Source organism: Bombus vancouverensis, chromosome 11 (assembly GCF_051014615.1).
Source record: "Bombus vancouverensis nearcticus chromosome 11, iyBomVanc1_principal, whole genome shotgun sequence".
NCBI classification, from domain to species: Eukaryota; Metazoa; Arthropoda; class Insecta; order Hymenoptera; family Apidae; genus Bombus; species Bombus vancouverensis.
In genome coordinates, this window is record NC_134921.1 from 5,366,330 (window position 1) to 5,394,170 (window position 27,841).

Sequence of the window (27,841 nt, forward strand, 5' to 3'; positions counted from 1 at the left end):
AGATTTAGATAAAGAAATAGATTTATTTCTAATTAAAATAAAATTATAAAATCCTAAATATTCTAAATATTGACTTAAATAAATAAATATCGTATTTAGAATATTATAATTATGTTGAAAATTAAATGAATTATATTTAAAAATTAAGAATATTAGAATTGAAAGTTTATATTATACAGAATACTATACTTTGAATATTTTATACATTTTTCGTATCGTATGCATTTTCATCTATTATTCTACATCTTTAAATTTTCCATAAATGTATAAAATTTCGCAGTCTAATGATCAAAGATTCGCTTCACTGACGTAAACGGACGGTTCTTTAATCCTCAGATGGTGAAACTATCCGGAAGAAATTCCACAGCATCGATTTTTACGCGGTAAAGAATAGCCTGTTGATGCTAGTGGAATTTGTCTGCGGAACTTCTGCCTTGCTTCTCCGTCCAACCTAAAAGAAAGATAAGAATTACCCAATCGTGGATGCATCACAAGATTCATTTATATATATAATATCGCTTAATATTCGACAAATACTTAGGGTAATGTTGTTCAAATTTTGCGGAATTAATTATATTTGAATAATAAATATATTTGTTTAGGTGTAACTAGTATTGATCTTTCATTAATTTGTCAAAATATTTTAAGAATGGAAATAGAGAGACTGACTTGATGATGTTTTATATATTTCGTAACTAATAGGTTTTTTTTTAATACTTTATCGAATAAACAGCTATTTGTTTTTAATATTATAATAGTTCGGCAACTAAAGGCTTTGTTTTTCACATATTAAGCGATTGAGGTATCGAATGTTCAAAGAAAGTTGATAGGAATTATTAACTTCTTCTTTATGGCACGACAATTGGTATGTACACGATCAACTTTGAAACTATTGTTTGAATTGACGTTTTATTTAGCTGATGAAAGATAGAAATATTGAATCAAAAATGGTGAATCCCTGTGAAAAGTAGTCGATTTCAACGAGTGTCTATTATTCTACATCGTGTGTTCAGTTGTACGGCGAGATGGTTGAAATGTTTCGGTGGAAAAGTCGGGAAACAACTAGTCATGTTTCGAAATTGACTGGTCCCGAGATTGAAACCACAGACAGCGCACGTGCGCTACAATTTCTTCTTTTTCACTATACTTTCTACAAACAAGATATTTTAATGAATCTTTCTGCGTAGAATATTCGGAAATGTCAGATTAATTACCCGTTTCAGCGATTAATTTTTCTTGTATAAAATTATTAAAAATGAAATTGGAACACAATAAATTATTGTTGAAATGTATAAGTTAATTCTATTTTTAATCGAAGTGTATTTTCCTAAAATGTACAATATTCATATTTAGTGAAAAAGTATTTTATGAATTTCTCAACTTCTAGAGTGCGTATATAGTAATATGTTTTAATGTTTAAAAGCATTTGCTTCGTCTGTGTTCAATTATTTCTACCATTCTCTTGAACTAATCAAGATATGTCTACTATTTTACCAGGAGTACGATTATGAAATAACTTTCGTATCCATCCTGCAATATTTGACAGTATTGTTCGCATTTCATGTTATTCTTCTCTTTGCACTGTTGGAATAACGAATCGATGATCAATAATAACACAAAAATGTAGTTAATGCAGTCAATTTATATTTCAAAAAAGAAAGGTGAATGAATTTTATTAATTTAAAAAACAGTATAATCAAGATATTGTCACTTCTGTGTACCACTTTCCTTTTGAACTTCTAAATTGTTGTCACTACTTTACGTGATCTTCATATCCCTTTTTCTCACAAAAATTTATAGGTTTCCATATATAACAACGAAGAGGCAAAATTATATATCTTTCAAAAGAAATACATATCAGAATCCCAATATAACTGGCGTAATATCGTCATGAATACACGGTGACCCACATAAAAGGTTACAAACTACTTTGTCCTGGAAACTGCTAAAGATAACGGCGAAATCCCTTCTTTCGAAATTTTAGGGTTAGCTTTATGTAACTTACATAAAATTGCGACCATTCAGTCGGCTCACATTTTCATATAAAATAAACGTATAAAACGCGTTAAGAAACCCGACGAATTCTCGAAAACGTTTGTCAAAGATACTCGTAGTCGGTTTTCTACATTTTACTCCAATTTGGAGGAAATTATATTTATACGCGTTCACCTACAGTGATTCCTGAAAGTATTCGTACATTGGCAGATCCCTTTAAAAATTAAATTCTAAAAAAAAATCCTAAATAAAATTTCAGAACGTTTTGTATCGATGAGTCACTGCACAAATATTGTATGTCTACTTTTAGCGTTTTTGAGATAAGAAATTCCAAAAATTCAGTGGCATTATATAAATAAATAAATAATGTTTGCACCGTATTTATTTTCATTAGAGGTATTATAAAACTTTTTGCAAATTGCACATTGATCCTTTTTAGGAACATAAAATGATAAACGTAAATGATCGTGCTTCTTAAAAATACGTCTATATGCATTAAATACAATAAATAAAAATATTATTTTTGACAAATTCATATTCACTTCATTGAAGTAAATATAAATGTAATTTTTATCCAGCATAAAGAAACAGTCAAGAACTACATGTTGCATGTAAAAACTCAAATTTTACAAAAGATGGATATACAATATTTGTGCAATAAGTCATCGATATAGTACGCGCAATATACGAATAAAAGATAAAAGTTTAGTATGGCAAGTGAACGAATAGTTTTGTGACCCACTGTAAATAGTTTATGCATGACTCCTTGTACTGTACAGAAATAACTGAAACGACAGTGCAGACACGTGAAAACGCTCGCGCTCTCGTTGCTGTAAAATGACTACTAATTTCTCAGCCGAGGGATCATCAATTCATGAAGCAGAGCAGACGTAATTTCACCCGTTCATTAATTCTACAAGCCGCGTTCATATTGTTCGATTCACGCCACGTAATAACTAGGGGCTCTCGAAAACAATCGAAAACGAGCGTCGAGTTGATAATGTTCCGACGAGTAAATTCACATGAAACCACCACGATCGCCATAGGAATGGAAATGCCGTAAATAACAACGCGTCTTGATTGTTTCGCCAAGACAAACCTTCATTTATATCCAGCCAGTTAATTTCATGGCTGCCGCAATGAAACGTCAAATGAACAACAGACGGGTTCTCGGTACAAATTTTCTGCCACCAATGGGAACTTCAAACGTAACACCAAGAAACAATAATTAAGGTTGCAAATTAAGTTTGAAGTAATACATGCTTGTACGGTCGTACACGAAAGTATTTGAACTCTTACCGCAGAAAACTTTGTAGAAGAATAGAAAATGTATATAAAAATTACGAGATATTTATTACAGACACGAATTTAGTAAAATGTTAGTATACGCCATCAATAGTCATCCTAAGCATACAATAAGTGTTAAACATGGTTCTATTGAGTATTGAAGTTTGTCAATATAGTGGATAATTGACTGTTTAAAGCTTAAATAACTTTGTGATCTCTGCGACTCATATTCTTGTACTAAATATATTGTAATTTCTACATTATAATCTCACATTTATTTCAAGCTTTATTAATACAATTGTGACACTCGTATCTCATTACAGTACGAAATTTCAAAATGGTTCATATAACACACAACATATCCATAAAAGGTGTCTCCAAGTGCTTAAATACTTTTACGAGCGTATGTATTATATTGGCAGATTGTTATCGGTCTTTCCGCATCTGAAACCCGCATTATCCATGTGCTAGCGGTTGGCATATCGTTAAATGGTGTAGATTCTGTAAATAGGAGCATTTATAGAAAATGTTCGTAGGGGAATTGCGAATGTGCATTTATCTCGAATGCTGACATTTCTGTGTTACGTCGATTTAGGTTTGTTTGCTCGCGTATTTTAGATGAACTAGTTCATATCGCGTAGGAACTGTTAAATATTATGTCGACTTTCCCTCGGTTATAACTTTTATTTTAATTCTCTCAGTTTTCGAAGAAATCATGCAAATCTCTCATAGAGTGATTTTTACGATAGTATTTCGTGATGATATATATTATGACAATGATAATAATTCATATTAATTCAGTAGTATTAAATTCTCCATAACAATTGTTATTACAATTTACAATTTTTATAATTCTCACGAATTTATCTTTGTAATGCGAAAATTAAATATTTTGTCCAATACTTCGTCTTCTAATTTCTAGTTTAATTTCATTATGTTCGTAGCAAAGTCATATTATGATATTTTACAGGAAGATCCTCTAATAATGTCGTAATAATATTTCAAGATAATCCGCCGAAACAATGTCTCAAGATAATAATAAACGATGGCATTTCCTAGGAATATTCTATTACAATAATTTATAATAATTTGTACAATCGTATCCTAGAATAATATTTCACAATATTATTCAACGTGAGTAATTCGTGTCACGTCTTTCATGTTAAATGATTCCATGAATTTCCAAATGCAGTTGGGAGAACTTAATGGCGTGAGAGCCACTTTGTCAATTTACAATAGTGTAACGATGAATAATTCAATATTTTTCGTTCTCAATATTTTTCACATCGTTTCATTTATAAGTGTGTTGTTTTATCGTAAATTGATTTTTATTTTTAGTATATGCTGCATGAACTCTGTCAAATTTAGAAATAATTTACGAAGCTAGAAGAATGTGAAAAAAATTGTAAAGGAAAGAAAAAGAATAACAAATTTATAAAGAAGAAGAATTGATGAAAGTACGCATGGAATAATTGTCTATTTTATTAAAACCAATAGCATTTTTAGATTTCTAGAAATTTCAAATTTGAACTCTTTTTATGATTTTTAATTTTTCATCTGAATTGAAAATTTTTATTATATTATTAATAAAATATCATGCCAATATTAAGAATTATTTTATATTGGTGCAATACACAATAAATATTTCGTATGTAACGGGAGTAACGATAGTTAAATAAATTGACATGTGAATATTTCATGCATATTTATTTATCTTGTTTTCTTTTTTTGGAGTAGGTTGCTGACATATTCGTTGTTATGCCAACGAGCGGGCGTGGGTGGAATATGGCATTTTCCACAACACGATCCTCGAAAAATATGTTTGCAAACATTTCTTCGATTCTCCAGCTCGGCAGCAAGAACAATTAGACATTAGGCGACAAATTAGAATCTCGTTTTACAAGGTATCCAATATGAGCCGCACATATCACGAAATATTAAAACAAAAAATCAGAATTGCGACAAGAATTGCGAAGTGAAAGAAATTGCTACAAAAGCACTTTTTCATTCAACTCGATATTTCCTTTTATTTCTAGGTTAATACAAATTCAGATTTTAGTTACGTTTAAACGGAGGAGTATTAATTATCCGCTTTGTAAATTAAACATAAGCTATTAGAAAAAATATGATCCTATATATTTTTCCCTTAATATATTTTATATAGGATAATGTTGTTAATATAATGAATGCTCTCTGGCGTAGAATTTCGTCATAGTTGCACATAATCAAGTTCTTTCATCGACGAGAAATTTTCTAGCAGCTGCAGTGAGAAAGTTCGCCTTCTACCACCTGTTGGTAATGATTCAAGACCTTACAACTTTAGTTCGCAAGAACATCGTTCGTGCTGACACTCAACTTGATACCATATACTAAGGCTGTACTCTACAATTTTAGAAGAATTCTAATACAAATTCCTTATTTAGATTCCTGTTAAAGAATGTATTTTCTTTCCTCAAATATCAATTTATCAAGAACAAGGCAAATATGACTACAAATTCTTCCATATTGAACTATTATATTTTCAAATTACATTTATATTATATTTTACATATACAATAGTTTCCTATAAACTAAAGATGTATTAAGTACAAGTTTCTCATTCGATTCTCCATAAAAAATTTTACCTTTCATTGTAATATTCAATTTAAAAAGAAAATTAGTATAACAGCGTAATAATTTCTTATGAAACAAAAACACGTACATTCCAAGGATAAATAGTGCTCTAAATAATGAGTCACACTTGTCATCGAGGAAAGTGACGATTCCTCTGTGGCGGAAAAATGCCAGAAACACTGGTCATTGTGGCTCCCCCTTTTTCCACTCTTGGCACACAACCACTTACGCAACTGTACGCCATAAATCCAAAAGTTACTGCTTTTTCTTTGCACGAATGCTACGAGCCAAATCTAAGGAATAACATTTGTTCGCGTTGTCACATCGTCTATGCGCGCAACATTTATGACAACGATTATTATTCTCGTTTTTCGCCAGTTTTACTCTATTCATTTTTTGAACGCCTTTCATCTTTCTTTTTTTTTCTTTTTGTACAGAGAAATATTCAACTAACAAAGAAATAATTGAATTGCTTTTTTAAAAAAAACTATTGAATAATGTGGTAACAAGTTTCACCACTTTCTTAAAAAAAAAGGTAAATATATTTCTATGCAAGACGAGGATCAAAAAGGATTGTGAACCATAAGTAAAATTACGCGGTAGCAAGTTTCATCACTATTTGTTTGTAAAAATCGAGCTCAAGGACTACTGGGTAATCTTCTTAAGCTTCAATTCGTCTGTTTTAAATTTCAAGCTGCGCGAGGACAATTCCATGCCTGTCGTATAAATCTTACGACCATCGTGTTCACGTTTGTGAGTTTATTCGAATAATTAATTAGAACGTTTGTTCAAACTTTTCTCTCACGTACCAACTTCGATTCTTTTTTATCGCGATTGCCGCGTAAATTTTAATTGGAACCGCTGCTACATTTTCTATCTTTATTGACAATCTATCGGAGCTTTCGATCGAAACATTTTATATTAAGAATTTATTATACAGTGTTCATATTACTGCGATTAAATGAAAAATATAAATTTTTATGATTTAAGACTTTTAATAATTTGTGAATTTTTGAACTCTTATAATATATTATTAAAAATATAAAGATACATTTTGCAATATAGAGAGATTTATTTTAATGCATAATCAATTTCAATTCTATTTTGTTCACGTTCCAAGTAAATAATAATTTCATAGCGATCATAATCATTTGTTATAATAAGTTGTAATAAAAGATATAGAAATTTTTTCTTAGTTCTCGTCTTACAAAGAAACTTAAATCATTTTTTTATTTTAAGTGTTTTCTTTGAGTAGGATTCGATAAGTTTCCTCATTGAGGAAAATGCAAAAAAAGAAATTTAGTAGAAATAAGAACTATATGCTGTAACAGTCTGCATCGACCAATGTAATAGAAAGACTTTATGGCACGAATAGGAATACGTCCAAATCGGTTTCCTATAATAAGAGTTTCTGGTTGGATGAAAAGTGAGCACTAATTTTAGTCCTATAAGGAACCAACTTTCGCAAAGTTTAATTGATTTTACCAAACAATATGATTGAGTTGAGTGAAAAGTTTTTACGTTTTTATTATATCAAGTACAGAATTGATTATATTGATATCATAATCAGTAATATAATCTACACATGTTAGTATGTATTACTATCTCACAAATAAATTTTACGGAGTTAACAACCAGTAAAATAATTTGGAAAATTAATATTCACTTCTTTATAGCCTTTGAATTCTTTTCGATTCATAAAATTTTGTAACGACTTGAACAAATAGTAATCACACGGTGTTTCATTCAGTGAATATGAAGAAAATTGCTTATAATTTCTCCATTTAATATTTCTATTCTTTTTCCAAGTGGATTTTCCCATGTACTTATGAACAGAAAGAAACATAATTGCAACTGTAATCACAGTAGAATATATGAGTTTAAAAAAGCAAAGAAGTAGGAAATGGAAAAATTTGTCATTCAACTCAATATAAAATAATAATCAAGAAAAATGTTTTGTTCTTTGATTTTCTAATTCAGAAAAATATTCTGAAAAAATTAAATTTATTAAATTAATGTAAATTTTATATAAGCTTCGTATATCTTTTAAATCGTTGAAAACGAAAGGATATAGAATGCGCTTAGTTGACAAAATTTTTATTATCAGAATGCACTTACCGATAATGAAGAGTTTCCTCCATCGTCAGAATTCTTAATACGTCTAACGCTCGCGAACCGCAAAGGTAGCAGAGATTCATTTGGGGCTCGGAAAAATTGCTCTCTTGGTAATTGCTGGGTCGTTGCGCGTAATGTAAGACGTTAAAACCAGAATTACTCTCTACTTGTACTTCCAGCGACAAAAGTCTCGTTCCGTGACGCAATAAAGGAACCTCCGTCACTTTTTAGAACTGAAGAACGCTGATGTTTTTGATCTGGAACAGAATGAATCGTAAAATTATTTCCAATTATTCCACAAATGTTCCCTAACGTATAATTCTTTCATTCATTAAACATTTATTATAAAATTACGCAAATTATCCAGAATAGAAAAGATGATTCTATACAATACTACAATGAAATTCAACTGAAAATGATAGAGTACAATGAAAACGAATCAGAAGCTTATTTAATTAAATGATCGAACTACCTTATATTCTCAAACAAAGAAATAATATTTACATGATGAAATTATTTCTGATATGATCAGCAGTTATATAAAATTTTTAATAAATGAAATTGAATTAAAATTGCTATTGCATGGAAGAAACATACCGAAAAATAAATTAAGAGAATCAGGATTTATCTGGAATCGTATCTGATTGAATATTGAAGGAGGAATGAATGTTTTAATGACATTTAATGAGACTTTTGTTGCTTTGTCAATAACCTTCTGAAAAATTCGACTTCTCTCGCGATTCTGACATTTTCAAATTACAAATTAATACATCACAGTAGGCATTTCCTTCTTTCATGAAATTATTAATTAACAAGAATTTTCACATTCTTTCCAAATTGACGTGTTTTATCAATCTAAAATTTTACGGTACATTTTTGTTTAGTAGTCGTGCTTGCAACGAGTAGAATGTTTCACCTATGAAATTAGAGTAACTTGAGATTGTCATTGTGTCAACCTAGTTTTCCATTGGCGATTTTAATTAAACTTTTAATGTTCAAAATCACATTTATGCAAAATATATTCTGACCTCTTTCCCATAAAAGAATCTCAATTATACCTTTCACAGAAATCGAACTAATTATCTTCCCCGTTTTGCTCGTCGAAAGTGAAGTATAATCAATCTTGAAGTGAAATTCGTTTTGATTCGGAATGAAATAGAAAGATTCTGCATAGACATTCTCACCAAACTTCTTACTGTATGCAGAGAGAAAGGAATAAACGATAGAAATGACTTCTTATGCGCATCAGTAATTAATCAAATCCTTTAAAAACTTTCGTCCTTGCTAAAAAAATATTTGGGCTTGTAAATCATTGGTTGATGGTTTGGGAATGGAATAAAATAAATCTCGAATCTGGATTAAATCCTGAAGTTAAATAAAAGAAATCAACAATTTATAAAATTATTCACAAGGTGAAATTACTGAAGTAAATTTTCAGTTGTGCTTAGAAATACAACGAAATACAATATGTGCAAATCAGCTTTTAATCACTATTATGATGCAATTCTAATCCTTTCAAAACATTAAACATTGTACATACAAATTACATTTATGAAATGTAAAACTACACTGTGCAATGTTAAAAGTATATTATACGTATATATAAGATATTTCAGATCAAGAAGAAATTTTGATGAATTCGTGAATTTATATAATAATTTTACGTCATAGAAAATTTAATTAAAGAATAAAATAAATGACTTATGTTCAGTTTGTGTTCAGTTTAGAGTTTATATTATTTATTAAATAAAATTACAATGGGTCATTATGTTAACAATATTATTGTTGACTAGTCATTGCAAGAAGAAAAACAAGATCAACGCCGTGAGATAAATTTTACAATAAAATCTGGAAGAAATATTTAATTTACGATGTGATATAATTTTAACCAAGATTTATATGGTTAATTTTCAGCGACACAGAGCATCACACAAGGAGAACACAATGATTTATCTAATGGAAAGTAGACTATTATCGCGGACACTGCACTTCGTGCTATTATAACTCATCCACGAAAAATCCACGTATATATGAACGATAGTTCATTGATTCAGAAGGTTCTTTACCTTAACAAGACCTTTTTCCATTTCGATAAGAAATTTCAGGGTATAATAAAAGAACGTGCTTTATGTTACTACCTACCCAGATCTATCTAGAAAAACCACCAACTTTATACGACCAATACATCACGGATCCTCGTTAAATTTTAATCCCTAATTAGTCAGAATCTCGAAACAAGACATGGCAAAGAATATAAAGAAATTGCTGAATACTGAAATAGTATCATAGAAACGAAGATTACAGGAGGAAGCTATGATACGTCCAATTTTATGTTTCTTTTTTATTTTGATGTTATTAAATAATTAGAAGGGTGTGTTTTAATATATTATTATATAAATACATATTATATAAACTAATATATAATATATTAATATATAAACGAATAATTTTCAATACATTATTTTAACCATTAAATAACATCAAAATAGAAAAATTAACAAATTTGCTTATCATATTTTTCTACTGTGATTTTCATTTGTAAGATACTATTTGGTACAAGTATTTCAGCAATAGATAGTAAATTCATTAGGTCTTACAAAAAAGGACTAATGTTATATCTAATGTGTAAAGTATGATGATTAATAGTTTTGAAATCAATATTTTTCGAGATAGTTCAGATCAATACTTTGAACGTAAATATTTTCAAGAGAATCCCACAATTAAATTTAATAAAAAGACAGTTTTGTTAATATGCGATCGACAAGGTATTGGATTTCAGAAAATTGTGACTTACCATATCTTCTCTCTGTGATCTTCGAATGTGACATAAAATATTGACAGCGAAATAAAATATCGAAATAAAATCGGACTACATTGTCAGCGAAATTACAACCCTCACAATCCACTTTCCTAAGACAGCCCCTCTTTCAGCTATCCTATATTCGTCAATAAAAATCGACATAAAATAAGATATTTTCTCAAAAACGGATTTAAATTTCGTCCACGGAATCGTAGCACTTGTACAACGCTAAATTTCATCCATTCGCCAAGATGAAGGCCTTGTAATCTAAGAAAGATTGCTTCAAAAAGCATTCAAGGAAGAATGGCTGCCACGTACAGGTGAGTCAAGAATTCTATACTACAATGGAGAGGTTACAATTCCATTTTTCAAAGGCTCAAGAGAAACACTCGGAAGTCCGTTACCACGTCTACATTCGAAACTCGAACGACGTGGTATGTTTCATCCCTTGGAGACTCGCCAATTTCCATTTTTCCCTTACTCGCATGCGGAGCTTATCTCGATTCTTCGAAGATAATTGCGGTTCGAAAATCTCCTCCTAGGTAATCTTCGCCAGTATAATTGAAAGAAACGAGTCCTGCTTTGTCAAGAATGTCGAATTCCTACGATTAAACCCTCAATAGATGGAAATGCTTTTCTATTTTTAATTTTCTTTTCAGAACTATTATTTAGGCAAGAACTAGCAAATTACAGAAGTGATAAAGAAGTTTTTACGGTGGAATCATATGCAACAAGTTTGCAGGTGTTTCGAGAGTGTAACTAAAAAGGGTTGCTGTTAACCGTTTATTGGCAGTTTACCAATTATTCTTTCTCAATAACCGATTATATTGCTGAGAAAGAGAAGTTTAATGCTTGAATGAAAATCTTGGAAATTAAGTCGCTTGGAAAATAAAGGATCGCATACTTCAAGTTTTTGTTGATTGAGCATTATGAATTAATATCTCCAGACTTAATTATTTCGAAAATTGTATAATTGAAAGAAGAAATATTATAAGAATTGAATTTTTGTGATATTACAATGATTTGACAATAAATGTCTAAAAAGTTAATTACGTAGAAAATTAAATAGATAAGAAAAATGAATATTTACAAGCTTAGATTTTATATAGTATGGTAATGGTTTTTGTTCTATTTTAATTCTAATGATAATTATTTCTAATGATCCTATTCTAATATTAATTATTAATTCAAAATAACTTTACAAATAACGAATCGAAGGGAAGGCCATTCGTAAAATTACAAATTTCATGTAAGAAACATGGAAACCAAAGGTTGAAGAAGGAATGATTGACGGTTCCTGTCATTTCGAACGATCTTTGTGGGAGCTAATAATATCACCCGACACGAAGAATCTGTTTGCTTTTGAAATTTTATACATTATCGACTCTGAATATAAAACTTACATTTTTCCTTTTGGAATTTACAATTAATTTATTGTATTTCTATCTTCTTTATTTATTAATTGTTCAGTGTCATTTTTCTACGTTCCACAACTGCTTTCGTACGAAACGTCTATCCTTGTGTTATAAAAGTACGTAGTCTCATACAATTAAACAATATCCCGAATTTAAAAGCACCTCTAGCATAAAACGAATTTGTACTTCCACCTGGAAAAGGATACTACATTTTAAACTAAATTATGGTAACATAAGATTTCCTTTATAATTAATTAGACGGAAAAATAACTTTTCTTTAGGGGAAAATTATACTTAAAACTGGTATTTCGAATTTTCTATTTTATACCTATGAAGAGAATTAAAAAAAGCTTCGATAAGCAATCGGATGTTCGTTATAATTTTCCTGTTGGAAATGGTAACATCGGAAAGCTTTTTTTCATCAATTTACTTTCTGGATAGATGTTATTTAACAAAAAATTTTACTCCATACTACACTGTTTTAACGAATGAACCCACATTACACGATACGCAAAATATGATAAGTATATTTTACATTAAAAATTCCCATTTTTGCATATGACACTCGGGTGTTATTCATCTTTTTACCAATTACAGTCAAATTAGCTGCAAAAATTGGGAAGCGGAAATAAGTACGATATTGAAAAATTATCATTACTTAATTGCTTTTAGAATTATGTATGTACATTCTTACAACATTCACAGATAATGTACTAATTTTATCTTGCACTAAATGAAATATTAATTAGGAATACAAAATATTGTTCAGAAATTTAACAAGTTAGATAGAAAAAATAGTTATGATTTTCATTATTGTGCAAAATATATTCTCCATCTCTCTTCGTCTAAATAATAATGATTTTAATTATTATGAAAAATATTTCTTTTAATTTTCTTTCGTGTACATTTTCATTTCTTTGTGGATTAATAATTTCCTTTATTAATTGTTCCATTTGTACTTTATTTGATTATAAATTTTTCCTGTCTTAACTTTCAATCATTGAAATAAATTTTGATTTTCGAATTTTCTTCCCCATGAATGATAAATAAATTTAACTTTATCTCTACTACTTAAATAATATAAAAATTTCGTCGGAAATTTGTGTAAGAGAAAGAACTGCAATTGAGTCAGTGAATCAATAAATGAGAAAATTTCGATGGTTGAAAGTGCAGCGATGCATCGACGATTATGTCCCCAATGAAGTTAGATACAAAGAGATGCAAATGACGCTTGATACCGGAAAGCAATTTGGATATATGATACAAAGCTGGCGGGCGCTGTAAGTGAATTTCCAGCCATATACCAAAAAGCCTCTGTTTCGTGCAAAACTAAACTTTTTAAATAAAATTTCTTAGGGTCAAACGATTCGAAATTTTCACACTCTTCAAGATTATTTCTTTATATTCAATGCATAAGCATACATACATACGTACAGTGAGAGATCAAATTGTTATGATCATTTCTATGATCTAAAATTTTAAATAATTTATGCGATTTTCTTTTTATCAACTATAAAAAACTTTACAAATTACACAGGTGTAATCTTCGAAATACTTAAACACGACACTTCCAAGTTTAAAAATATTCTACAGAATGAAAGATTCAAGCTTTAATATAATCTACGTACCGTCAAAATTCAATTTTAGATTGAACACCAATAAATAATAATAATAATAAATAATAAACACAAATAATCCTCTACCAGGCACGTTCTCTCTTTTTTCGCTCATTCTGGAGGAAACTTTCACCAGCTGCAGTTCCATCGAAATTTCCTGGAATATCGGTTGAAGCTCGGTTCCGATTGGAATTTTCTGCCTATCCCTTATCTGTGACAATTCAGGAAGGTCTCGCGATTTCTTTTGTCATCTTCGATTCATGGATCAAAGCACGCTCGAACATCGTGGCAATCACAGGACGTTCCTCCTTTTTCTATGGTTGCTTGATAAGGCTATGACCTACATGCTCAGTGACAAAGAAATAGACCCATCTACTCTTATCCGACGGAAAGTAACAGCAGCAGAGCCTCACCTTCCTGAGAAGTTAATTCATACTGAAGACGAATGATTCCAAAATGATCTGTTGGTCTGAAATGATGGTCTGAAGTCGGCTTTATGGAGGAGTTTGTCGTTTGGTAATGGTTTCTGTAGATTGCAAGAATTAGATTATGCTGTAATACACTGTGACAAGAGGACCAAGATAAAGTAAACTGATTTCTTGTGAAGAAAATTATTACACTGTGAAATTATGACTTAATATTAATTTGAAGTTCATTTAAATTTTACATGAGAAATAGCGAGATTTGGACTTGTAATAATTAAAGGTCGACATCCAGTGCGTCAGAAATGAATTTCTTAAGATGAGGGTTAACGGAGGGTAGTAATATCAATTAGAACATGATCTGAATACTTATCTTTCATATGAAGAATAATCTAGCTTTAAATTTTTACCAAAACCTATTTGTAAAACGGTAAATTACACAATCGTAAAATATTTCCCGGAAATATCTTCTCTTATATTTTATTTAAACAAATCGATTATCAGAGAGAATACTCGATGATAAAAAATATTCCGACTCTTTACAATTTTCAGTTGCTCATAAATCCACAAGTTTATTGCAAAAATTAAATTGCCATTTCATAGGTATAAAAATATAATATTTTGATGACCGAAAAACCTGTCGAATTCGATTAAAACATTCGTGTTTTCTCACCGAGAGAATAGCTATTATCCTCCAATTTCCTCCTACCTTCCTTCCTGGTATTTTACGAAGATTAAGTTCACAACTTTTTTAGTTAATGTTTTCTACAATATCACAAATATGAAAGTAGATATGCGTGTACAGAAAGGAATATGATTATGGAAGCTACGTGTGAAATCTACCGCGATACATTTTTCCAGTATTCTCGTGCTTTTTATCTCACACGTGTATTCGACATTCTAACTATATTTTTCTGCTTTAAAGAAGAAACGAATAGGACAGGAACGGAAGTAAATGTTAAAGAAACGACGATCGATCAGTTATCTATAATAGTTGTAAAATTTGAAATAGATTCAACGATATAGTGGAACGCCATTTTTCACTGTTATTTGTCTTCAAATAAGCGTTACAGATTCGGCAGCGAAACTCAGAAAAAATTGCAGAGTTCCATCTCAATATTTTTCCATACAGAAGAGAGAAATTCTTGGAATATTTATAGTGACAATTTGTTCTCAACAGAGAACAAATATTTTTCATTCTTTTTATACGCGCCCTGGGAAGTGAGCAAACAAAGGTGACAACTGGCTAGATATGAATCTTAAATACAACCTTAAATACGAAATATCAGTCTTATACACTGGCTCATAGATGTATTTGAACATCTATCACATAAAACTTTTATGTTCATATCGTATGTTCTATATAAATATACATGTATACATTTTGAAGCTTTGGTAGCACAAGGTTTTGGTAATGAAACATAACTGTTACGATTATATTGATGAAATTTGAAACCAATTGGAATGCACGAGTGATACATAAAAAAAGAACATAAGTTTCTTAATGCAATATCAGTACGGACAGATTACGAAAAAATTATATGATTCCCATAAATCATAAGGTATTTCGTTTAAGTGGAGCGAAATGGATTCTAGGAAAGAAATAGCAGCCATCAAAAACGCATCAAAGTTGCATGCTTATATGCACAAATTTTTATCAACTTCCTTTAACTCTCAGCGACTGGCTTCCAGCTGTCGCAATAGAGGTTCTGATACGAATTGATTATCGTTTAGCGCGATAGTTGGAAGGCGATAAGCTAGAATTTATTTCCGAACTGCCTTTCTAAGATCAATATAAAAAGAAACGAGAATAGATTCCTATCTTTTCACAAAAAGATATCTGTTACCTCCTACAGCTTTCTGACATTCCTCGATTGTTCTACGTTAAATTTTTCATATTTTCCGAAAATTTATTTGTCTTGAAATAAGCGTTTTGGACTGGTCAGCGAAAGCATGAAAAAAATTACAGAGTTCTATCTTAGTATTTTTCCATACCGAAAGAAGAAATTCCCGAATTTATTACGTTATAGGAAAGCACCAGTATTTTCTAAATTTAGTTTCAATCTTTCATACCTGAATTTCAGCTTTCATAGCTATCGAAAGTGTTACCTCATATGTGTATCACTATTTTGTAAATTTAATTTTTCATATCAATATTGAATTTTTCACATCTGTCAAATATGTTGCTTTATTGATGTATCATTATTTTCGAAATTTCATCTCAATTTCCCACGACTGCCAAAACCGTTTCATCATTAGTGTGCTATTATTTCTTGATTTCATAGTTCGAAATCTAATTGCAAGGGGAAAAGTAATAAGGGAGTAAGGAAACACATTCCAAGTTCCAATATGAGCGATTGGGAGCAGGCCAACTTATCCATCTCAATATCGACACGTCCTTTACTACCCCGTTTATTGAATTGAATTTATTTTTGCCCAATAGCAAGAGCTTCTTCAAAGCACTCGGTTGTTTATCCTGAAGAGAAAATAAAGGAGAAAAATTCCTGCACTGACTGGCGAAAAAGAAGGCAAAGTGACCAAAATGGATATTCTAAATAAATGAAAGTGGAGTAAATTGACACAGTTGAGGAGAGAAATATGTATAATGACGAATAATGGAAAGTTTAAAACTGTTACTGTATGAATTTTAATAATTTTTGTACCAAAAATATTTTATTCATTCCGCGGTATATATTTATTTATATAATATATAATATAGTATAATATATTCATTGCTCTTATTAGATATAAATCCATTTTGTAAGATTATATTGTCTTTTTATACTTCTCATTTTATAAACTTTCTATATCGGGCCATCTTGCTGGTTAATATCTTTTAATTCACAGAAGGAGCACGGAACGTACGTATTTTTCAAATATATAAGGAAAAGGGAAGAAAAAGATCCATGGAATGGTAGTTTCCTTTAAGTAAAAAATTAGAAAGTAATCTATCGAATCTTTCGATTCTCCACTAGGAAATGAATTCAGTTTCTATATGTTTATGTATAATTGAATGCGAGGAATGGAGAAAATAGATTAAACGTAGGATATTATGGATTAATTCAAAGTAGCTCCTCTTTAATCATATAACAGTAAAAATGAAAGATACAAGCAGAAGTTAACTCAACAAATTACGAAATTAGAATTCTACCTGCAAAGTGAAAAATAAGTCTTGTAGCTGATCAGAAGCAATTACTTAGTGGAATTACATTATGTGTGAATGTTTACTCAAGTTAATATTTGAAATAGCTCTTATCTATAACGTAGTCAACCACTTTTATTAAATATTAAATCGAACGTTGAAGTAAAGCCTAAGAGAAATATACGTATAAAAATAGAGTACAAAAATTGATCATGATAATATAACATTTTATTTTAATTTCTCACATATTATAATACTAACAATCATGATTTTAGCGTATAATAAAAAATAATTTGATCTTTGAAATAAACAAAGTAGAATTAGAGGATAAAAAGAATAAAAAATTAAAATAAAAACACTGATAACACATTGACAACATGTTGAAAGCTATATAAGAACATTTTTTCATGAAAATTACTAACAATGTCGTTCGATAAATTCTGTATTTTAAGAATAGACTTAAGAATAGACTGTCAATTACATATAAAACATTTAAAAGGCTTACATTTCCATATAAATGGAACTTATATCTTCCTTCTAACAAACCAGAGCAAATATTGTTCTAAAAATAAACTTTATTCAAAAGACGTCTATGCTATTCTTCATCTTATCAAGTACACATAAAATATTTAGAAGGCGTACATTTCTATATACTCAATGTATATTTCTCTCCTTTAATAAATCAGTATACATATTTTCCCAAGAATAAGCTTTTTAAAAGATTTATTTTATTTTATCCTATTTTTCATCCTATCAAGTACAGGTAAAACGTTTAAAAGGCTTACATTTCAATATACTGAAATTATATTTTTTCTTCTAGCAAATCAGAACTTCTTGTTGCAACGTTCCACGCATGTATTTCAATCTCAACTTTCGAGTAACAAACTGGTCACGATATTACCAGCGTGTCACGTTCTCGAACTCGTTTTTTCCCCCTAATAACGTTTCAAGACCACATCAGCTCCCTATCTGTCGTCTGAATCGTTTTGCATCATCCGCGTGTCGAGAACAAAGAAACAAAATCTTTTTAGTCAGCGAGTTCCTACAACGTTTACGCCCCTCTGCCTCTTTTCCTTTTATTTTAGTTTATTTCTTTTTAAACCGAAACTGGAATAAAATGAAACATTACACTGTCGCTGAAAACTCAGATTCGATGCTAGAAGTCATCGTTTTACTTTTCCGGTTTAAATTACGATGTTTGCGATATCTTTTAACGGAAATGAAATCGAGATGGACGCAATGTGAAATTGTGCCCATTAAAAAAATATAAAAATTTTGTACGAAATTGAGAACTTAAATCAAGATGAAAATAATTAGTCGATTAAAAAAATTTGTGGAACGTCGAGATTATTTAATTTTGCAAAAATTTTGTTTATTTTCGGTATTCTGGATATTTTATATATTCTTTATTATATATATTGTTGTGTGTAATATCTGTTTTGTCTGCTTCTGTTTCAGATTATCCGACTTTATAGTGTTTCAACACTCTTTGTATAGATTTTACATGTTCTTTTACTTAAATACAACAAACAACTAAGCATCATTATATGAATAAACATTATTATTTAATACGATTACTAAAACATTGAGTTATGTTCTGAGAGAAAATGTAAATGCATACATGATTATACTGATATGAACCGATAAAGATAAGAAAAAAATATATCCATCCGATAAGTCCTAGGCTCGTTCTACTAACTTCCTTTGATCAGTAAGAAATTAGCGCAACAAAGTGTTAATTATTCGCAAATGCAACAGCTGAGGCCTCGAACAATCTCGCGCTATCTCTGAAAGCAGTTTCCGTTATTGGAATATTAATTAACGAAAGTTTAAGAGGGCTTCATGGTGACTGCATTTAACTGAAGCAATTTGAACCGTACATTTTAATTATCTGGTCTTATTTAACAGACCATCTGCACGTCAAAACTTATCATTCAGAAGAGAACGAAGAAAACGGAAAGAAAAAGGAAATTTACATATCGCATCATTGTAAAAATTTTACTGATCAAATCAGTTCAGGTATTAAGTTCCCTTTTCACAGCTTAGTTTTGCTCCCTCGATGACGCCGAAAAGTTTTAACAAACTTTAATCGAAACACCGACTGGAAAGAAATGGTAGGTGGCACGAGTCCATTAAAGAGCCTTTGCGATGAAGCACTTAAAGCTTTTCAATTTCCCAAGACTTAAATTTATGCGTAAAATCGCGTACGAAAGCGTTAAAAACATTATTGCCACCGGAAGGGATGTTTATCGGTCAAATCGAAACTGTTTCAATAAGATCCGGAAGCAGAAGAAAATTCGAATCAAAATAGGAATAGCAGCGAAAGGATTACAACTCAATTTCAATGAAGAATACAACTTACACTCGATGTTATCCCTTCCAATAATAAGTTCTGTTTCGTACTATCATTGAAACTCCATTAGCGTCTCTTGTTTCCCCGCTAAGTCTTTCAAGTTTCTTTAAAAAATGTTTCGAAACAAATAAAATTCTGTTATCGGTGCGACAGTTCCAATTTCCAGATTCAACCCGCTCTGCTATACAGTGTGTCTCAGTGCAATCATGGTAGGATCGGAAAAGGGATGGTGCTATGTGAAAATATAAATTGAAAATATAGGATGGTATTTTCTCCGTACGACATTTTGTTTTCGAGATAATTGACTTCGAAAATTTGTGAAATATAAGAAGACTGTGAAAAAGGAACATAATGAGTCATACATTAAGTGACGTCATAATTGGAACAATGTTATTGACTTTTGGATATTTTCCCTTAGAACTTCTCTCAGGCAGAACATGGTATTTTCGTATAAAAAAATGGAGAAGATACAGTCTCAAATTATTAAATCGGTGAAAGATTTAAGAAGAAATTTTGAGATTTGAAACGATGTAGCTAACGAAGCTTTAATGATTTGTAGAATATTTAGGAATTTCTAAAAAACTAGGCTTCAAATGAAAAAATCTTAATTTATATTTTCTACTTATCATCATATCTATATTAATCTTCTGCCAATTACTCACTCCTATCCACTCAGAAATTACTCAAACTCACATTAAATGCTAACCAAATTCAAATTCACGTAATACTTGACAAATCTTCAAATTTGATTTTCTCGAAAGCCAAGCGTTACGTGAGAAAATATTATTCCACATTCTCGACTTCTTTCTCCACGTAGAATCACCTTCTTGTTGATCGTACCATGATTACTCAGACACTCTGTATATTTTCTGGTTTCTTTGGCGGAACGTAACGCAGTAACGAAAGGAATATTGATTGAAAAGAGAAAAAGGAACAGCGAGGTCGGAGGCAGAGCATTTTTATTGGAACGCAAATATCACGATCTCTAACAATGCAAGGCACACAGATTTTCTCGCTGCAGCAAATGTTCCATTGTGAGAACATATTAAAAAAAGCAAGGAGTAACTTGATTATATCGCAACACTGGAACAAAGCCGTGTTCTGCGAAATCGAATATCTCTGCTCGTTGGTGATACACGAGCGAATTCGAGGATAGGATGGAGAATGTAATTCTAGTCTACCTGCGTTATCACAAAATTAATTCGCTCACGCGATAGCGAAGAATAGTTTCCATAGCTTTAGCAAGATTCAGCGTAATTATTCGAGCGATTTTTCAATGGGTGATTCTTTAGTCGAATTTTTTCACATTAATCGAGTATTTTAATTCAAAATATTATTTTTATTTCTCATAAATCGACTTTAAGTTTGTGTTTATATAGAACGAGTTATTTAGATTAGAATCCATCCTTTATGTTCTGAAGGTATTTTAAAATTCCACATTCGTTAGAATTCTTTCAGAACATTTTTCATGATATTTGAATATTTTTGCATATTATGTACATCCTATGACATTGAGTTAAAATCTTTAATTTTATATAAGTCTTAATTTTGGGCAATTGTATTATATCCATACAATGTTTACAACCTCTAGGATATTCAAACATTTCAAAACTATAATTAAAAAGACAATTTCCAATGATTCAAAAGAAGAAAAAGAAAGAACTAAACGATACCATACAAATAAATTTTTCTGTTGTTTGTGATGGAAATGTCCGGAGAAAAATTTCGTTTTCGAAATTTGATATTCATGTTCTGGAATCGAACAAGGCGATACGGTGAATCAGAAGTATGGGAAGATTAGTATAACTCCGCGCTAATTTAACCAATCTCCAAGGATCTATCACGATCTACGAATAGGCACTGTGATTTGTCCGTCGATATTTGTTGCACAGTGATTTACCTCGCTGAAAGAATTCGCAATGCCACTACAATTTTTTCGACTTATCTAATTGAACCGGATATACTATAATACTTAACCATCGAAGCAATCATGCAATCCGATATATCGAATTAAGGAAGAAAAAAAGGAAGTAAACAAAAATGTTACTAAAGAATTCGTAAGAAGAAAAGTAGAGTACAAGCTGTATGAATTTTTGAGTTATTGGTTAAACTATATAAACTTTATTGACAGTAGCAAAATAAATTAAAAGAATTTATAAAGTTATAAATATGTACAAAATATATATATATGAAATGTAAATTGTGTTGTATATCTATTGAGAAGTTAATAGAATTCAATGTGCAGTAAAGTAAATTCTCCAAATGTTTTTAAAGAAGTTTTTTTAAAGAAGATAAACTTATAAAAATTCTAAAGAATTCTTAAAGAGTTCTGGAACAGTGTTATTTTTAAATGCATCGTTTCTGGTATATGAAGCTCATCTATTAACACATATAAATTAGTAATCAAGTAATGGATGCTAGTCCGGCGTTAAAGATATGTTACATGGCGTATACAGAGCAAAATGAAAGTAAAAACTAAGATAAAGGAGCTTTTTCAAGCTTAGCATTGTGAAAACTGGAAGGTTCAGAGTTTCTAAAATATATTCTCAATAACACCAAAGGGACCTGTTTAGTTTCATGAGAGAACCTGTATGAACGTGTATACTCCTGAAACATGTGAGTTAAGACATATGTACGGAATTAAAGTTAATTCACAGCGTGTCATGTTACTAGGTGTGAAACTACACAATAAAATGCAGCTCTCTACAAAGCACTTGTAATTAAAATTATTTTGTATACAAATATTTTTTGGTATAATGCATTTAAATATTTACCTACTTTATTCTTTGTTATCTTATGATTTTTATATAAGATAAATAGAAATATATTCTATTACAAATAAATAACATCGACAAATAATAAATAATTACTTTCTTATTAAGAAAAGAATATTAAATCAGTATTTATTATTCAGAACAAATAAAACATAAAACTGATTGATAAATTTTACGAAATTTACACAACGATTTCATATTACTTTTGCAGTTATAAAAATAAGATTATTTTTAATCTAAAAGACAAAACACTTTAAATTATTTAAGTAAGAAAGCACATGTGACACTTAATGAAGTGAAAAAAACGATTTATCATATAATATACGTATTTTCGCAGAAAATACCCTATAGAGAGGGAAAAAAGATTTTTTTTAAGAAAAAAGAACGAAAACTATAAATTATTTTTTCCGGTACCTACAATTTGATATAGAACCTAAAGAATATTGAAGTGTCTAACCTTCTTTTTGTGCTACGAATATTAATACTTCTTTCTACTTCATAACTAAAATTTTACGCTACTGTTCATTTGCGATTTACGGAGCAAGGGTGTAAAACGTTCGATATCCTCTCAATTTTCCACTTTCTATGGTCGATGTACGTTGAATGCGGCATGGTATCAAATATCCAGATGCGAAATACGAACGTACAGCGGAACATTGATTATCGATAAGGATCGATTATATGAGAATCAATTTTCCGAGAGACCGATTATCGGAATATCGCGATCCACGTAAACAATTCAGCATCCTCAAGACAGATTTGCGCCACGTTCCATACTGAATTATACCTTTACATCTGCGAGTATCAATGATTTCGTACAATACGTAAAATCGAAAATGAATATCGAGAGGAAGGCTAAATTAAGACCGTAATAAGTATTACATACGTGAATATTATCGTAAACTTCCGAAAGCAACTGAAAGTTTCTAATATGTGAAAAAGACAGGATATTGGAAAAATATTATAGGTACTGAAATTGAAGCGAGGGATACAAAAATGAGTCGGATATTGCACTCCGTTATGAGAACTCGGCGTCTTATATATTTGAGAAAATTCATTTCTATTTTAACCCAGAAATGAACGAATTCTTTTCGCAACATTTATTATATTAAAGTCATTTTTCTCTTAACTTTACTGATAGTTTTCAAAACGTGGCCATCTATTTTAAAGATAACTGGATAATGTAAACTGTGTTGCAAAAATTCCATACTTTTTGAAGATCGATAGCTTTACCTAAATTAATTATGAAATAAAAACTTGTAATTAAATTAAATAGTTAGAAGAAACCTTTTTTAAATGAATACGATACCTGAAAATTTTTAATAAATCGTAGAATTTTTAAAATCCTTAATATCATATAGAGAAGGCTTCGTTTTAAATATATTTTTAAATAAGTAAAAATTTCGAAGTGATTTATAATTTTCCCACCTACTGTGTATTATTGGAACAAGCACAGCAAGATGAAAAATCGCGATTTCTTATTCTGTTAATTTCTTCGGTCGGAGACAGTCTTAGAAATATTCTGAGGATAAGAGTGTTGAGACAAGCTGCTGGGTCCACGGATAATTCAGAAAGCATTCCACTATCATATCCAGAAACTTTCTGTTCACATTTCTCTAAGATCTATCTTCAAATATTCAAAGAGTATTTGGTAATTCAAGGTTCCACGTCCATTATTCTTTGGAATTCGGCTTGGGACACGGATCGATCAACCGTATTTTCAAAATACCAGTATCTCTCAACCATCAACCGATTGAATCCATGTTATATATCGAGAATATATATGTATCCCAGACGCTTCTTTCATAATACAAAATAAATTCTTTCATCTTTCATATTTTTCGCTATTGGACTATTGATCAAATCATTCGATTTCCTAATATTGTGAAAAGATTATAGATTTCAAGATGACGGAATATAATTTTTGTTTTAAAAATACTGTAAATATATGGTTATTAGAATTATTTATGGAATTTTGTTCTACGAAGTCATTTGTAATGCTCTTAAATCTACAATACATGGATGATTCTAATTGATGTGATATAATGAAAATAAATAATGTAGGTACTTCTCCAAGAATAGTAAATATAAAATAACAAGTATTATAGAAGAATATAAAATGATGAAGCTACATAATCAAAAATTATTTTATTAAACTTTATATATAAATAAAATAACAAAAAGATCATGAAAAATATGCAGGACAATAAACATCTTAATATTTTGATAAAAATTTATTTTTTCCTCTAAATACTGCATTAAAAAACTCGATTAACCTGAAAATCTCAATCATCGCATGAATTGTAGTTTTGGTACAAACCGTTGTTTCACAAAGGCTTCACTACGTGTTAAAAGCGTAATTGTCGCAAATTACCTGTCACCCCATTATTCTTAAATGAAATGTAAATGGCCAACACTTTATTGTCATCGGTTAATCGATAATCTTTATATATTTATATTGTATAATATTATATATTTGATGTGCAATCAACAGGGTAAACTTTGAATGTTCAAGCGTGAACAGAATTACAAAATGAAACTTTGGCGGAAAAATAAAACCTTTAAGCCATACGCAGTTTCTATATCCAGCCACGTTTTCACCATCGTCGTTTTCTCTCAGTGTGAAAAATTTTGAGACGCAACCAGAAACTGAATGTATTTTCAGCGACACTCGGCGTAGTTACCTACCCTTGCGGGAAACGTAAAAATTCGTCACGTTCCGTGTCGTCCATAGCATCGCGACGCATACGGATGCAATTCTTTTCACGGTATTTGCATCGTGAAACAACATTATTATGCTTCACTATCCACGATTTCATTGCTATCATCTGTACTTCCGTTTGCTTGTTGAAAAATAAAATTCTTTCAAAACTAGAATATTCTTTATTTCTTTTCTTAAATAATTTCAATCGCGCAGTCTTACGCTAATTTTTGCCCACTCTTTAACCCATTAAGCACCAAGAAATATATGATTTATTATAATATTACAAATACATCGATTTTGTAAAATTTTATAAAACTATAGAATCTAGGAGGAAGAAATAATGGCGAAAATAGTATTAAACACATCCTTGAAACTGCCTTCACGAGCCACAATTGCGTAACGTTTATCACGTACGTAACCACTATGAAGAACGCAATAGCGTACGAAAATGTATCTAAATTAATTGAAAAATATTGACAATTAAATTTCGTGTTAACGAAACGTTGGTTCTTAATGGATTAATTGAAAAACTACATAAAAAGGAATCTATAGTTTTATGATACATATGTACATTTTCCAATTTTGTATTCTATTTCTTTTTGTTGTTATTTCTATACTCAGAGATAGGATCACAATAGTTATTATTTTATTGAATGGATAAATCTATCACATCGTTGTAAGCCAAAAAAACCTTTATTGCACGCGCTTACAAAAACTAGGGATAAAAACAAAAAAGCATCTTAAGCTTATCGATTAAATCTATCGATTGTAACTAGGATTATCTTCTAGTTACTATTTCTTATAACTAACGCATCTGCATATGGGTGGCGAGCACGAACTCACGTTGTCATTTTCAACACCTTTTTTATGCGATTTGCTGTTTTTAAGTTTAAAAAGTTAAAATCCTAAGAGAAAAAGATTAAGAACACAAGAGAAAAAAGGTATGTGAAACGAAATGTAACATGTTTCCTTTATAATCCATGGCCAAGGTGTAAAGTTACACTTAAGATAATGGTGGAAGATTATCCCTTTCCTATTAGAACCATGTGGTGGTTTACTAAATTTAATAGAATTCCTCTTTTCCATCAAAATACGGTGAAATTTTCGAAATGAGCCCGTCTCAAACTGAGGATGTTTTCCTCCAAGATCTCATTTCAAAATCTCGCTCTTTGGCTTTCTCGATTAAGGTGTTCTGTTGCCCGTCTTGTATAATCGAAATATCGAGTAACACGAAACGTTTCCAAACAACATGGAAATTCCTCCATTTTCTGAAAACAAACCTTAATATAAAATTTGTATGTTAGAATCTTTGAAAGCTAACAATATTTTTATATTTATATTATCACTGAATGTTCATATATTTTTATATTTGTATCATATAGAAAATAAAACTAAATAAAAAAATGAGACTATGGAATTGGAATCTTTTTTTCTGGAAAGAGATCCTGTTTAATACGATGATGAACATGAAAACGGAAAAATGGAAAAGCGATTGTGCAAGTTAATTCGATTGCGAGCGAAGCCACGAGTCGCAAGACGAAAATGCAATCAATGCGATTGCAAATTGGTAAAACGATGAAACATTAAACGCCAGACAATAAATTATCATATCTATGTGCATTTGAGAGGCGTTTGTGCAAAATGCTTTGTACACACATACGCCGAATAATTATTTCCGACTCTTCAACGTTTTTATATTTATTATTAACAATGAAAATGGCCATACACCACATATACATTACTATGTTTTCAGCCTGTCATGTGTTTCAGGCATTTAGTAAAAGTTAATTACTTTATATAAAAATTAAAGCTATTATTAGTCTACGGATATGCTTTTATAGTAAATTTGAAAGTGTCAAATTGCCCAAATATGTACATAATACGAAGATATATATAAAATATAGTGCTGTTTATAATATTTGGTATGTAAAACAATTTTCTATCGCATCTCTTTTTATCGAAAATATGAATTTGCATAAATATCCGCAGACTAATTATTACTTTATATATTAAAATATTTGGTAATTTGGTTTCTTCTTATTTTTTAAGTGACTTATATTGATTTTTCCACCGTATAGTTTCGAGATCCGTATAATTCCACTTACAGATCCATTAAAAAATTCTACAGATCTTTAAAGATTGCAACGTGCAAATTAGGATATCCATTAACTATTCTTGTTTCTCGTGATACATTCATAATAGTATCTACAAATTATTTTATCACAGCAAGCGTCCATATTCGCGTTCACTTTTATAGCGATCATCACCGATAGATCGTTAATATTTCCATCGCGGGGTATTCGTAATGGGAGCAGAACAGAATTCGATCATTCGTATTTTGTTCGTTAATTAATCTCGAAAACGAGCTACTAGGTCGAAATTACAATAGCGCGAGAACAATTCAGTTGCTACAGGCTGTTAATTACTGACACTGTCCGAATTATTACTTTACCTTGCTTGAGAACTATTGTTTATTCGAACATATATTTTTTCTGTTATTTTACAACTCTGGACTAACATCAAAAGATCACAGATGATGACAATAAATTGAAATTAGTTTTGAATTAGATTATTGAATTTTAAGATATTCAAATCTTTTTAAATA

At 30.2% G+C, this 27,841-nt stretch overlaps 1 long non-coding RNA gene across 1 annotated transcript in view; it reads right to left on the reverse strand.

The window, feature by feature from the left end:
* Window positions 1–220: 220 nt before the first annotated feature.
* The window catches only part of LOC143303306 (uncharacterized), a 341,397-nt gene continuing 313,776 nt past the window's right edge, over window positions 221–27,841 (reverse strand). The window contains exons 3-4 of the long non-coding RNA XR_013059480.1: window positions 8,014–8,267; window positions 221–451 (exon numbers count right to left, since the gene is read on the reverse strand). This is a non-coding gene — a long non-coding RNA (uncharacterized LOC143303306). The remainder of the gene's footprint in view (window positions 452–8,013; window positions 8,268–27,841) is intronic.